Here is a 14901-nt window from a genome sequence, read left to right as displayed (position 1 = left end):
ATCACACTACACGTTCTTGGGCCTCTATCCTGGCTGTAGTTGAATTCGGAACACGCAGAAACTTCGGTTAAGGTGTTTGCGATGGTGTCTGCCTTTTTGCTAAGACTTGCAATGGTAAGTCTGTTTCTGCTGCAATGACGGCACGGATGTTGGTAGGAAGTTTACGAAGCCATATTAGACGTAAAGACTCTTCAGGTAGGAGTTCCGGGCCGGCTAATGTACGTAAGGCTTTGAGTACTTGTGACGGAGTCTTGTCGCCCAAATCTTCGTATGCGAAAATTTTTTGTAGTCGCAAATCTGGTGACAACGTATAATGCTGAATGAGAGCTTCCTTTAGCACAAAGTAATTTTGTTGCGACAAGGTTTCTTCTACTTGCTCTATCACTTCTAAATTTAGGGAAATACAGAAGCGTCCGATCTTACCCGTCGGCTTTGACCCATGACGTCACAAATACCGCGGAAACGACCATAAACAACAATTCCAATATGGCGGATATAAAAACATCGAATACGTATTGTAAACACTGAAATACACAAGTTTCACAAAAAGCCTAATGACTGTAACGGGACAAGCGTGGGAAATTGGGGGTTTTTGGGTGGGGAGAAACTAAATATGTCGTTATGCGGTGGGGGGAGTCTGCAGTGCCCCCCCATCCCCCCACAGGCTTCATTAGTGTCAAATCAATATTTTCGAATCATAGGCGGCCGCTGCCGCGGCCGCATTCCAAAAAAAAAAACTCCCAACCTAACCTCAAGTGGGCTACGCTACAGATCAATATGTTCATCAAATTGCTTCATATTACGTATACATGTTCTTTAAACAAGAGTACATCAAACCATGTATTAGGTTTTCCGCGCCGTAATGACGTCACACACCACAACACGCTTACGTCACGGGTCAAAGCCGACGAGTAAGATCGGACCTTTCTGTTGACCCAAATTTAGATGTGAAACCACTATATTAAATTTGTCAATGTTGTTAGACACCCAACGCTGCCGAAATATGCATTCAGCCTGCGTAAACCAAAGCTGGGGGCGCGTCGGCCAGAACGCGGAAAGCTTAACATTTCCGTGTCGCGCGTAGCTACTCACATCTTTTGCGTTAACATCTGTCGTTCCTTTTTGTGGCGAATCAAAGGGCGTGGACCGCGATCCTTGGTCGAGCAGACTGTAGTCTTCAATCTTGATTCCACTGCCCCATGCTTTTGTCTCTGAATTCATTATTCTCGTCGGTATATATATTTTCTTTATGCTTCTGCTACGATTGTTCGGGGTCACCACTATGGGAGCCTTTATATTTTATGAAGTAACAGCTTTTTCATGAGATGAGAAAACATTTTATTTTCCAAGCACAGATCAAAAACTAACAAGAATAAACAACTTGTAACCAAGCCGACTACGGCAAAGATAAATATCTATCAGCTGCAGCTTTCACCCGCTGTTTTTGGCGCAGTGGATAAATGACGTCGCCACACATTCATACACTTCAAAGAAAGCTTCAAACGAATTAATGAAGCCTGTTAAACCTATCCATTATGATTTTTCTTACGTAATTAATAACCTAATAAACAACTGTATTTTACTCCTTCATGAAAGCTGACTTTTTTGCTTAAAATGTCATATGGTGGAATTTGCTTATGTTCTTATACATATACATTGTGGGCGTCAGCGCCGTTGTGTTTTCGTAAAACCTAAATAACTTTTCGCCTTCAGATATACGACCTCGGTTGTGTAAGAAAGTGGAAAAAATATCCCAGTCGTCACGGAACATCTCCAATTTGTCACTATAACAAAGCGCTATTATAAAATAAAGATTTTGAAGATACAACAGTACAAAGTCCACTGTTATAAGGAGAATGAGCGCAGCGAAAATAGGTTAACTTAAGATGTTAACAGACTGCTACCGTCAAAATTTTCTTCCCGAGAAACCTTGACGTACCGTGAAATGACGTGACGTTCCGTTGACGACCTGTGCGAATGCCTCCATTCGAAAGGTATTGAAGAATGTTTTGGTGTTATGTGACGAGATGTGACGTCACCTGATGGCGGACGCGAATTGGCGTTAAACAATCAACGTCGTCCCTAGATCACGTGACAATTCCAGTTTAATGTTGATAACATACACAGGATGCAATGCTCACTCCAAAGATATTTCAACTCTATGGGTGTAATAGAGAACTTTGTCAAATGTCGTCAAATATTTGATCAAATCTAGGGCCTCGCTGTAGATTTGATCAAAGAAGTCGCTTGTCTTCTGTTCACTGCAGTGTGACATGTTACCACGTGGAGCGCTACCATCGCTGCAGTGTTCTGTCGTCTGTATTGTTTTTATAAACATTGACAGTAAATACAATTCGTGTGTACTGACAACTACAAAATTAATAGAGACGTATGACGCTGATGAGGCGCTTTATAACGTCAGGCACCCTGAATACAAAAATAGATTAAGAAGATTGGAGACCTGACCTGACCCGACCTAACATAACCTCACCTAACCTAACCTATCGTAACTTAGCACTCTCCTGTAGCAAGTAATCGGAGTGTTACAGTGAGACTGTCTTCTGTAGATATAGCAGTTCTTAAGTGAGTATTGTGCTTTGTCATATGAGGATACCCTTCACTGAGCACATACAGAAATGTATGCTCACCCATTCTTAAGTAATTGATGTACGACTTGGGTCATGTAACAAGTTTTGTTGAATGAATGCATTTATCGTGTCGTCATAAAACCCACGGCTTCACTTAGATACGACTCCTTTTTTTTTCCCCCCCGCTTCTCTTCCGCATGTGCACACAGTGCAATTGTGGTACATGCAACTGCTGCGGTTAATAACAAGTTCTTGTTGTCAGCCATCTTGAACTTTGACGAAAAATATGACGACAGTGTAAAGGCCCGCCCACAAGCAATGGTCTGTCTGCGCAGATCGTTGCGTGTGGGCAGAAGTTTTGCACCAACCTGAGATGTGTGCAAACCTGGAAGCTGGAGTTGGAGGTTTGAGAGAAACCTCTCAAATCTGTGGGTTCAAACCACATCTGCGCAGACAAGTTGGAGTGTGTGGATAGGAGATCGCCGCAAATCTGGCGCGAAACAACTGTTTGCTCAGTCTAGTATTTATATTTGTGCACACAGGGCATTAAAATGGCTGATAGTCGTCAGTGTTCTCGAGAGTTTGTAAGTGTTTAAATTTCACTCATTTTGTTTTCTTTTTTACCAAGGCATACCCGAAACTGAAGTGGGTGCTGAGGATCCAGGTGTACCTTACGCATCAAAATTTTTAGGTGGGACCACAATTTGGATAACGTAAACAAAACTGTAAGATTTGCTTGCTTTGCCCTTTGCAATCTTTTTCATTGTGTTTACCTGCAAGAGAGATTGTTAGCACACTTCCACTCAGTACTGTCCTATGCGATAATCTTATGTGACATTGTAGCAATAAGAAAAAGCATGCCCAATCTGTTCTGAAGAAAGTGCAGTCAGAAGATTGTGTTAAGCTAATATTGGAAGGTCTTGCAACTGTGTGTTCTGGACAGAGGGATTATTACACTTGTTTTACTACCTAACATGTGGTTCATAACAATAGTAACTTAGAGATTAACTATGGTATTCACAACCACAGTACTACAAGTAAAACTTTTCAGGCAGATAACGAATTCAGAGTGGAGTTTTGTATCCTGGAACAAAAGTTTGTAACAGATTGCTTCTACACAGTAGCGAACTGAAAATGCCTACTCAGAAACAAAGTAAACCATAGCTCATTGGTCATGTAGGTATATAATCTCTAATAATATAGGCCTACTGTGTTTCAAACACATCTACAACACCAAAAATATTATCTGTAACCTGACAGACTTAATTTACTTGACTTGCCTTCATGAACTCATCCTCCAGGACAGCGTAAATAGCTTCACATGCGTCGGTATTATTTCACTCAACGCTTGTTTCGATATTGCAGTTGAAAATTCCAAATCCTTGTAGCTCCTTCCTGTTGCTAGGAATCTTAATGTCACCGCCAGCTGTTCATGAGGAGAAATTGCCCTTCTCATACAACTATTTTTTCTCATAATATGAGGGGTTACAAGCTTTAAGAGATAATTATAAGTTTCAACATCCATCCGCAAATAATTTCGCCAGTCGTTAGGTTCGCCCTGCAACTCTCGCAGTAAATTTACGTGAGAAAACTGCTTTCGCTTTAGCAGCCACTGTCTACACCATTTTGACCGCTTTCTCTGTTTCCTGCGGTTGGTCTGGATGTTTTTTGCAAAACAAGTTGCGAACACAGACCATAACAGGACTTCCTCCATTTCTCTATTTCAAAATAACTGAATTAAATTTTTGACGTTCACGGGGAGCATAGTCGCTTGCCACTGATATTTCTTTTCTACCCCGACAGATGGCGGGCGAGTAGTAGATTGGGGTTTGTGTCGTGTGAACACACCACATTTGCAGCGATCTTTTGCATGTACAGACATCTGCGCTGATGTCTGCGCAGACAGATCATTGCTTGTGGACCGGGCTTAATGCCCCTTTTTAGTGCCACGACAAAGATCTGTGTCAAATATATTTGACGAATATTTGATCACTTCTTTATCAAATTTTTGACAAAGAAATTTGATAGTGTAATACCAGCCTAATGCACGCTAGTGCAGTGGCGCCCGAATCCTGGGAGGTTTTGTGTTATGTGACCTGATATACATTTCAAAAACGATTGTGCATTTACATAGGAGGGAAAATCGATTGTGGAAGTGGAGAACCAGCAGCTAGAAACGAATTACTGAAATCGATTTTGGAGTGTTTATTTGCATGAACAATTAGAAACGATATTGTGAAATCGGTTTTCGAAATCTGGTTTTGGAAGCCCATGTTAACACAGTGTGTGTCCACTTTTCTGTTATGCATCCATTGATTTGACTTTCTCTCTGATTACTCCTTGCTTCTTATTCACTAATCACTGTCTGCGAAACGGCTTGGCGCGGAATGGCTGCCTCAGCGACCCGTGCACACACTGCTGTGTGTCGGCCTTGTACAGCAGCAAGTTGCAGCGTCGTCAGGATGCCGGCAGTTGACTCAGCGGTCTGCATCCCTGCTGACTCAGCGCTGGCGTGGCTAAGATCATGCAGACAACAAGCGCCCGCGACCCGTCTTCCGAATCTGCGGCCCTCGCCTCGGGATGCCTCTGGCGTATGTTGGAAGCCAGGACACCTGCGCCGGCTGTGGTGGCCATGTGGTTCTGGGCGCTTCAGTCCGGAATCGCGGGACTGCTACGGTCGCAGGTTCGAATCCTACCTCGGGCATGGATATGTGTGATGTCCTTAGGTTAGTTAGGTTTAAGTAGTTCTAAGTTCTAGGGGACTGATGACCTAAGATGTTAAGTCACATAGTGCTCAAAGCCATTTGAACCATTTTGAACCAGGACACCTGCACATGGTAGCGAGCCGTGGAGGGCCTGCCGCTGGCTGGCTACGGATCCTGTGTCAGCCTCAGAAGGTCGAACCAGCGACCTGCCGTGGAATGGACTGCTGGCACCACATCTGCTGCTGTGTGTAGCTGGTGGTGTGACATGCCCTGCCATCCAGGAGAGATACCACACTTGAACTGAACCTCTTTAGAAACCCGCAACTATTTATACATGGCTGTGCGCGTCTGTTTTGCCATACGCTCTGCTTCGCAACCCACTAGGTTGGCCAGTGGGCCCCTTCTGCCTGTGATTTGCGACATGCCAAACTGCTACGTATACTCTTTCAGCAATGTGACAGCCCTGTGGCCTCTATTCTACTTCGCAACTGTTGGTATGCGTAACTAATTGCAATCTGGCCTGCACCTGGCTGTAACTTGTGCTCAGAATATTGCACAAAACTAAATTTCCCTATCCTAAACAGTGGCGCCCCTACAGTCAGGGTCGTTAAAGGAAAACTGTTTCATTGACTACAAACTTATTTCTGTAATGGAATATCGATATAATTTCTACAGAAGCATCTATACAATAAGTTCTATAAATATTTTACCTGTGTTTTGAGTTACTAAAAGTGTTGAGAGCGGCATGGGTGACATGAAAGCATGTAAAGTGAGTAATATGTACTGATAATCTGTGATCTCATATTTTATAGCAAAACTTAAAGCAATCTGTTGTGGTCAAATAGCTTACCTGAACGTCGTGACAAGAAAATCCATACTCGCATATCAAGTATCTTAAACTGTCTGCAAAAACTATTACTTACCTATAGCTAAACAGGAACAACGCCAAACAGGATTGTTTTGGTGTGAAGAGTGAAGCAATTTCATATTCCATTAACTACAACTAGGAAATTACCATCATTATATGTCAGTAATGAGTGGAACATGATTGAATGGTACTTCCAAAATCTGTAACAGACATTGTCTTCACCATTCATTGTAATGAACTGCTAGATTTCGCTAAAATCGGCGATACAGTTTGTTGTTTAAAACAGTTATATCTATGTAACGAATTAATGTCTTTCTTTAATTGATTTTCAGCCTGATAAATATGTTGGAAGTAGTTGGTTTGGTGAAGCAAGGCTCGTGCCCTATCATTCCCAAATTTTAGCATACATAATTCAAGCCTGCAGTCCATTTTTTTAATATAGTCCAATGACCCCTTCTATTTTTATATGCAAAGCTGATTTTTTGCATTGACACTAACAATTACTCTGCTAGGCGTCACCAAAATTGCTGTTTTCCGACTACGACCTTTCGCTATAAAAAATCTCAACATGCTGACAAGAAAAGGTTTGATGGCACCACAAATAAACCTGCTCCATTAAATTTATTATTCTTTTCTTGTCAACTATGTTACGCTACACGCTCCTTCTTCACACTTTTTTCCCATAAATTTGTAGCGTTTCACAGACTAATCGCTACAATTTCCCAAGAAGAAAATGTAAAATGTAGTTGCGACCTTAGCTTTTCAAATATAATTTTGCCATCTCTTTGTATTTCTCGTTCTTCTGTCATTTAGATACTTTTTTTACACTCAGTCTTCTTTGTGTTTTCTTTTTCTGTCTCCCCTCCAACACTAACTCCCGAACAGAGTAGGGGATACAAAGCAGACTGTTTGCTTCATGATTGTATCTATGGACACGAGAAAGATCTTGCATATGTGCGTTTTTTGCTGCAGGTTTTGGACATGCACTTTTATTCCTATGTGTCTGAGAGGCATTGTATGGACATACCTTAAGATTTTTTTTCTTTTGTCTCTTTGACTATGGACAAAAGCACTGAAATAACCCTACAGTAGAAATATCATGGAGGAATTAAATAAAAGGAGAGGTCCTGACGTCACACTTGTGAAGTTACGTAATTCAATGGGTAGCTATATTGATCTGACGAAAACATTACTACTTCAAGCTTGTATGCATAGATTTGTCTCAAATGTTTGGAAGGATTTTGAGCTATAATGGTGAAATACATAGTGTTTGGGTCCACAGATCATTCCAGTTGTGACACGAAATCTAAAGGAATAACATTTCATGTGAAAGTTGTCTCGCTAACGTATTTTTATGAGAGTTTTATTGCAAACAAATTTGTGCTTCTTCTTCACATGTACTGTACCGTATTTTTCTCTTGTACAATTTCAGATTTCCAAAAGATGAAGGTTGGAAAGTTGTGTGGGGGAATGCTGTGAGGACAAAGAACTGGCGAGATTCTAAATGGAACACTATATGCTAGACCACTAAATTTTCCTCCTCACTCAAAACATTTGCAAAAGGAATGCCAGTTTATAGATTTCAAGTTTATGTTTCTGTATACAATATATGTAACACAGAAAATCGAGAAGTGTTGAATGACTTACATTCTCAATATTCATGTTCTTAGATCATATACTCGTTTTAAAAGCTAACATTACTGTAATTTAATACGCCAGATGTATAAATAGGACGCTTTGTAGTTTTACGACTAATTGTTTCCAAAAATATTGGTTTTTGCAGAAGAGTATTTCATATCAATGTTACTTTACTGACATGTGCTTGTAGACACCACAAGTGTGTATGAAAAGTGTGTATTTTATGTTAAACTTCTTTTCCTTTGCTGTTGACAGCTGGTGTCACGGCAGCTGTCTTTGCATTGTACATTTCACTTAAATTTTTATAATAGAGATAATCCAGTGAGTGAATGTTGTGACAAAGGAACAAATTATTCATTTAAAATTTTCAAAATATTAATTCTTTTCTTGAGCATATATGATTATTCTTCTCTGTGCTAATTGTTGTGTTGGAAGTGTTTTGTTTGTTTTGAGAACTGCTGCTACATAAAGTAAGAACGATTTATGTGCATCAAAAACTTTTACATGCAATGCTAATTGTTCACATCTTTTTTTTTTCTAGTTTTATCAAAAGATGTTCCTCTCAATCCAGATGCACCACATCAAGATGCTGTTGATCATATCAAGAGCAAGTTATACACTGTGTTTGAAGTAAACATGCAAAGCAGAAAGAAAATTAAGCTTCCTCAGCAGCCAAACTGTCGTATAAAGCAGCGAAATAGTCATTTGAATGACGTGATGAAGGCCTTGCAGAATAAGAATTACAGACATGAAGAGTATTTAAGATTCTTAATGTTTAATAATGTATTGTGTGCATCATAATGAAGAGATATCAAGACAGCATCCTAGTGTTATCAAGGTGGGGCACCTGGTTTCATACGTGACTCGCAGAATTCCTTTGATTTAATGGTTATAAAAATTATAAGTAACTAACTCAACAAGACTCAGTGAAAGTGCAGTAATGGAGTACCTGGCTCTTGTGTTCAATTTCAGTTTATTGACATTATGAACCAATGCTTTTGTTTTGTGCCAATATAAGTTTAAATAAAAAACAAAATCTTATTAATGCATAAATGTATGATTATCCACTTCCACACTGCTGAAGTCCCAAATGTTTCTTTCGATTTATAAGATTAGGGTAGTGATATTACCAATTATGTACATAATAACTGTAGACAATAATTAATCTCATAACAATTCTTGTTGACTTCTCATAATTTAAAGTGATTAACTGAAAGTCATTTTACAGCCAGTTAACAGGGGTTCGAAAGGGAAATTGGAAACATTTACCTTGAACAGTTAAGTATGTTGGTTCTGGTGGCAGTGAATAATTGCACTGTAACTTGCAGTATGCCGAAGTATGCCTTTTCAAGGAAATTTAATCTGAAGATTTATCATAAACACATAATTCTTGATATGATTTCTTATAATTAAATGATAGTTAATGACACATTGACTGTAGAAACCTTCAGGAGTTACAAAGGTTAACACTGAAGTTAAAACTTGCATGCCTTTAGTATAGTAAAAGAATTAAGATCATGGAATAATGGATCTCCTATGTGCTAATATTTTTTTACCATCGTGGGGTTTCTAACACGTTCTGAGAGGATATTACGAAAAAAAGAATGTGTTTTGCAATACCCGATGTTATTTACATATAAGAGCGCGCTCTATCACGATTTTCTGATTAGAATACAGGGGATGAAATAGCTGCAAGTGAAACGACCATCAATGAGATTTGTATTCTTGCTTGTTACAAATATCTGGCTGTTTATTTCCGAATACATAGCGATTTCCTGGAGGGTGGAGTGGGGGAGGGAGGTGGTTAGGCAGAACCATAAGACCACAGCTTAAAATCGGAATGATGTTCGTTTTTCCTTGTCACAAATCTTTAACATCTCTTTCTGTGAATAAGTTGCGATTTGCAAGATGGTGATTAAGCAGGAACCTTAGAAGGCAGAACGCCATGGTTAGAATCTATAAGCAGTTTTTGTTTCGTGAAGGAGGCTCGAAACTGGGATAGGATAAAACTTTGCAACATCTTACTAAAAGTGGGAATTAGTGATATTGATCTATTCTTACAGACATCTACCTTACTTCCCCTTTTATTAACAGATTTCACAATACTCAATTTTAGAGCAGCTGGATACATATTTCTCTAATACTGTGGTTAAGCAGGTATGTAATACAGCAGTTAGACAATGTTGTCCTGCTCTGTTCTCTGACTTGGCAGTTACCAGCTGTAGCACACGATAGAAGATGCCAGGTGCACTGTAAATGCACTTTAGCCCAAGACTTTATTTCTGAACTCGAGTGGTGACAAGGGACATCAATGGCCACTTATGATCATTTAGTATTACAGTCCAGTATGGCTCATGCAATGAGAATGCTGAAAGTCTTTTTCTCACAAAAACGAAAGTAAATGCAAATACAGTACTAATTATCTTTGGAGGACATTTTGATGGTAATTGCACTTAACCTCAATCAATATTTTTTTAGAGTATTGTTGTGTACCTCTGACTAAAAGGCATTATTTCAGTACTTCGGTAATAAAGTCACACATTTTGGTGGTAAAACTGTTTGAAAGATCTTATGTCCATTGTACTGTTAACCATTACAGTTAACAGTTCGATTAAATTAAAATGACTGGCCGGTTTGCTGAAATTCAGTCAATACTTAGAGAATGAAATTTCGCAGCATTATATTATATTCTCAACTGTATGGTTATGCATAAGCCTCCACAAAATCGTATCATGTCTAAGTACATATTAAGATGTGGCTGTCAATTCGGTGGCTTTAAATAGAGAGGGCAAGTTTCATACAGTGTTTTAAGGGAGAAGCCCTTGTTTTGGTCTTAAAAAAGACTGTCTCACCCCCTGGCTTCAAACAATGCCTGCTCTCAGCATAGGTAACGACATCTCCTTTTGAATCGTATAATCAAATTGAAAATGTACTTTATTCTCGGAACTTCAGAAGGTATTCTCAGATTCGTTTGAGAAAATGCTTCACCTGAGAATGTCCTCAGCTTGAGTAAAACGGTAGGAAAAGTTGTTCAATATGAAGAACATCTTTTGATTTCGCATGAATAAAAGCAGAGAAGTTTCTGACAACCAGAGAACGTTCTCGCGTTTTTGAAGTGAGCTCTGTAACATACTTCGAGATGCGAAAGTTCTGTTGAGCTTAAGTTTTACTGTATTTTTTTAGTAAAAATGCCAGAACTTATGTTGCTCAGGAAGCAAAAAAAGATACAGTATATGTGTCCTGAAGAAATACTGAAGAGAGAAACTATAGAAGTTTTTACAGGTGTAACAATAAAAACATTACACGGGTGGCGAACTTTCTTCTTGAAAAATCATGAAAGAAGAGGGAGTGACCATTCAAACGAAGAGAAAATGAAAACATTTTGAGCTATTCAGAAGACCCAGGTTTTCAGACTTAAGTGTACATCAGACAACTGCGTCACTGTCGTTTTCAGATGTTTTCCATAATACTTTTTTACAGCATAAATCTTATATTTTGTTATGTTGGAAATTAGTAGGCAGATCAGAAAAATCAATAACTGGTTTATTGTGAACCTATCGATCTGTTTCTAGTACAGAAACAGCAGGGGCGACTGCTTAAGTACTTGGCACGTGAGCGGAACATTATTTGTGACATTTAACCAAAACTATCTCGTGTTAGAAAACTCTGACAGAGTTCCGTTTTGAAGTAGGTGTAAATGAGAATTATTTTAAGATTTCGTCCACATCATGTGTTCACGTAAGTTCAGCAACAAAGAAGCTTCCCGCATGTCGAAAATTCGGTAAAATCGTCAGAAAATGCATTTTCGTAATCTGTCCATAGGTCGTCTTAATAATCTGTTGCCGCACATAGAACTAAAATATAAATTGGTGCAAGTCTTCCCGAACACACCTGATACCAGTTCCATATTTGTGCACTGAATAGTTTGTCTGTTTGAGCGAGTTAAATGAAATGTAAGGTTACACATGTGTTCTGTGTCGGACGCAGCAGATGACACACACCGAGAACTATCTCGAGGAGGAGGAGAGGTAGTGAGAAAGAGTCCCCTAGTAGGAGAGTATGCTTTAAATTTCTTATTCATACGAAAGTGAGAACTTTCTCAGAGAATGTTCTTTTACTCTGAGAATCTTCTTCAGAGAATATCCTCTCTTTTTTTATCCATACAACTATATATTTTTACCTGTATGAGAAATATACACTCCTGGAAATTGAAATAAGAACACCGTGAATTCATTGTCCCAGGAAGGGGAAACTTTATTGACACATTCCTGGGGTCAGATACATCACATGATCACAGTGACAGAACCACAGGCACATAGACACAGGCAACAGAGCATGCACAATGTCGGCACTAGTACAGTGTATATCCACCTTTCGCAGCAATGCAGGCTGCTATTCTCCCATGGAGACGATCGTAGAGATGCCGGATGTAGTCCTGTGGAACGGCTTGCCATGCCATTTCCACCTGGCGCCTCAGTTGGACCAGCGTTCGTGCTGGACGTGCAGACCGCGTGAGACGACGCTTCATCCAGTCCCAAACATGCTCAATGGGGGACAGATCCGGAGATCTTGCTGGCCAGGGTAGTTGACTTACACCTTCTAGAACACGTTGGGTGGCACGGGATACATGCGGACGTGCATTGTCCTGTTGGAACAGCAGGTTCCCTTGCCGGTCTAGGAATGGTAGAACGATGGGTTCGATGACGGTTTGGATGTACCGTGCACTATTCAGTGTCCCCTCGACGATCACCAGTGGTGTACGGCCAGTGTAGGAGATCGCTCCCCACACCATGATGCCGGGTGTTGGCCCTGTGTGCCTCGGTCGTATGCAGTCCTGATTGTGGCGCTCACCTGCACGGCGCCAAACACGCATACGACCATCATTGGCACCAAGGCAGAAGCGACTCTCATCGCTGAAGACGACACGTCTCCATTCGTCCCTCCATTCACGCCTGTCGCGACACCACTGGAGGCGGGCTGCACGATGTTGGGGCGTGAGCGGAAGACGGCCTAACGGTGTGCGGGACCGTAGCCCAGCTTCATGGAGACGGTTGCGAATGGTCCTCGCCGATACCCCAGGAGCAACAGTGTCCCTAATTTGCTGGGAAGTGGCGGTGCGGTCCCCTACGGCACTGCGTAGGATCCTACGGTCTTGGCGTGCATCCGTGCGTCGCTGCGGTCCGGTCCCAGGTCGACGGGCACGTGCACCTTCCGCCGACCACTGGCGACAACATCGATGTACTGTGGAGACCTCACGCCCCACGTGTTGAGCAATTCGGCGGTACGTCCACCCGGCCTCCCGCATGCCCACTATACGCCCTCGCTCAAAGTCCGTCAACTACACATACGGTTCACGTCCACGCTGTCGCGGCATGCCACCAGTGTTAAAGACTGCGATGGAGCTCCGTATGCCACGGCAAACTGGCTGACACTGACGGCGGCGGTGCACAAATGCTGCGCAGCTAGCGCCATTCGACGGCCAACACCGCGGTTGCTGGTGTGTCCGCTGTGCCGTGCGTGTGATCATTGCTTGTACAGCCCTCTCGCAGTGTCCGGAGCAAGTATGGGGGGTCTGACACACCGGTGTCAATGTGTTCTTTTTTCCATTTCCAGGAGTGTAGATGCTTCTACTCCATGCATGTAACCAGAGGGATATAATACCATAAAGAGGCAGAACCGCGACCAGAGTGAAGCAAACTGCACAACCAAAAAGAGATCTACACCTACATCCATACTCCACAAGCCACCTGACGGTGTGTGGCGGAGGGTACCTTGAGTACCTCTATCGGTTCTCCCTTCTATTCCAGTCTCGTATTGTTTGTGGAAAGAAAGCTCTAACCCCTCTGATTTTATCCTCATGGTCTCTTCGTGAGATATACGTAGGAGGGACTCCTCGGTAAAGGTATGTTCTCGAAACTTCAACAAAAGCCCATACCGAGCTACTGAGTGTCTGTCTTGCAGAGTCTTCCACTGGAGTTTATCTATCATCTCCGTAACGCTTTCCCGATTAGTAAATGATCCTGTAACGAAGCGCGCTGCTCTCCATTGGATCTTCTCTATCTCTTCTATCAACTCTATCTGGTACGGATCCCACCACACCGGTGAGCAGTAGTGAAGCAGTGGGCGAACAAGTGTACTGTAACCTACTTCCTTTGTTTTCGGATTGCATTTCCTTAGAGTTCTCCCAATGAATCTCAGTCTGGCGTCTGCTTTACCTACGATTAATTTTATATGGTCATTCCATTTTAGATCACACCTAATGCCTGCTCCCAGATAATATATGGAATTAACTGCTTCCAGTTGCTGACCTGCTATATTGTAGATAAATGATGAAGGATCTTTCTTTCTATGTATTCGCAGCACATTACACACGTCTACATTGAGATTAAATTGCCATTCCCTGCACCATGCGTCAATTCGTTGCAGATCCTCCTGCATTTCAGTACAATTTTCAATTGTTACAACCTCTCGATATACTACAGCATCATCCGCAAAAAGACTTAGTGAACTTTCGATGTTATCCACAAGGTCATTTATATATATTGTGAATAGCAACGGTCCTACGACACTCCCCTGCGGCACACCTTAAATCACTCTTACTTCGGAAGACCTCTCTCCATTGGGAATGATATGCTGCGTTATGTTATCTAGGAACGCTTCAATCCAATCACACAACTGGTCTGATAGTCCATATGCTCTTACTTTGTTCATTAACCGACTGTGGGGAACTGTATCAAACGCATTGCGGAAGTCAAGAAACACGACATCTACCTGGGAACCCATGTCTATGGCCCTCTGAGTCTCGTGGACGAATAACGCAAGCTAGGTTTCACACGGTCGTCTTTTTCGAAACCCATGCTGATTTCTAGAGAGTAGATTTCTACACTACTGGCCATTAAAATTGCTACACCACGAAGATGACGTGTTACAGACGCGAAATTTAACCGACAGGAAGAAGATGCTGTGATATGCAGATGATTAGGTTTTCAGAGCATTCACATATGGTTGGCGCCGGTGGCGACACCTACAACGTGTTGACATGAGGAAAGTTTCCAACCGATTTCTCATACACAAACAGCAGTTGACCGGCGTTGCCTGGTGA

This window comes from Schistocerca nitens, chromosome 5, assembly GCF_023898315.1.
Source record: "Schistocerca nitens isolate TAMUIC-IGC-003100 chromosome 5, iqSchNite1.1, whole genome shotgun sequence".
Classification (NCBI taxonomy): domain Eukaryota; kingdom Metazoa; phylum Arthropoda; class Insecta; order Orthoptera; family Acrididae; genus Schistocerca; species Schistocerca nitens.
This window is presented reverse-complemented; position numbering follows the sequence as displayed.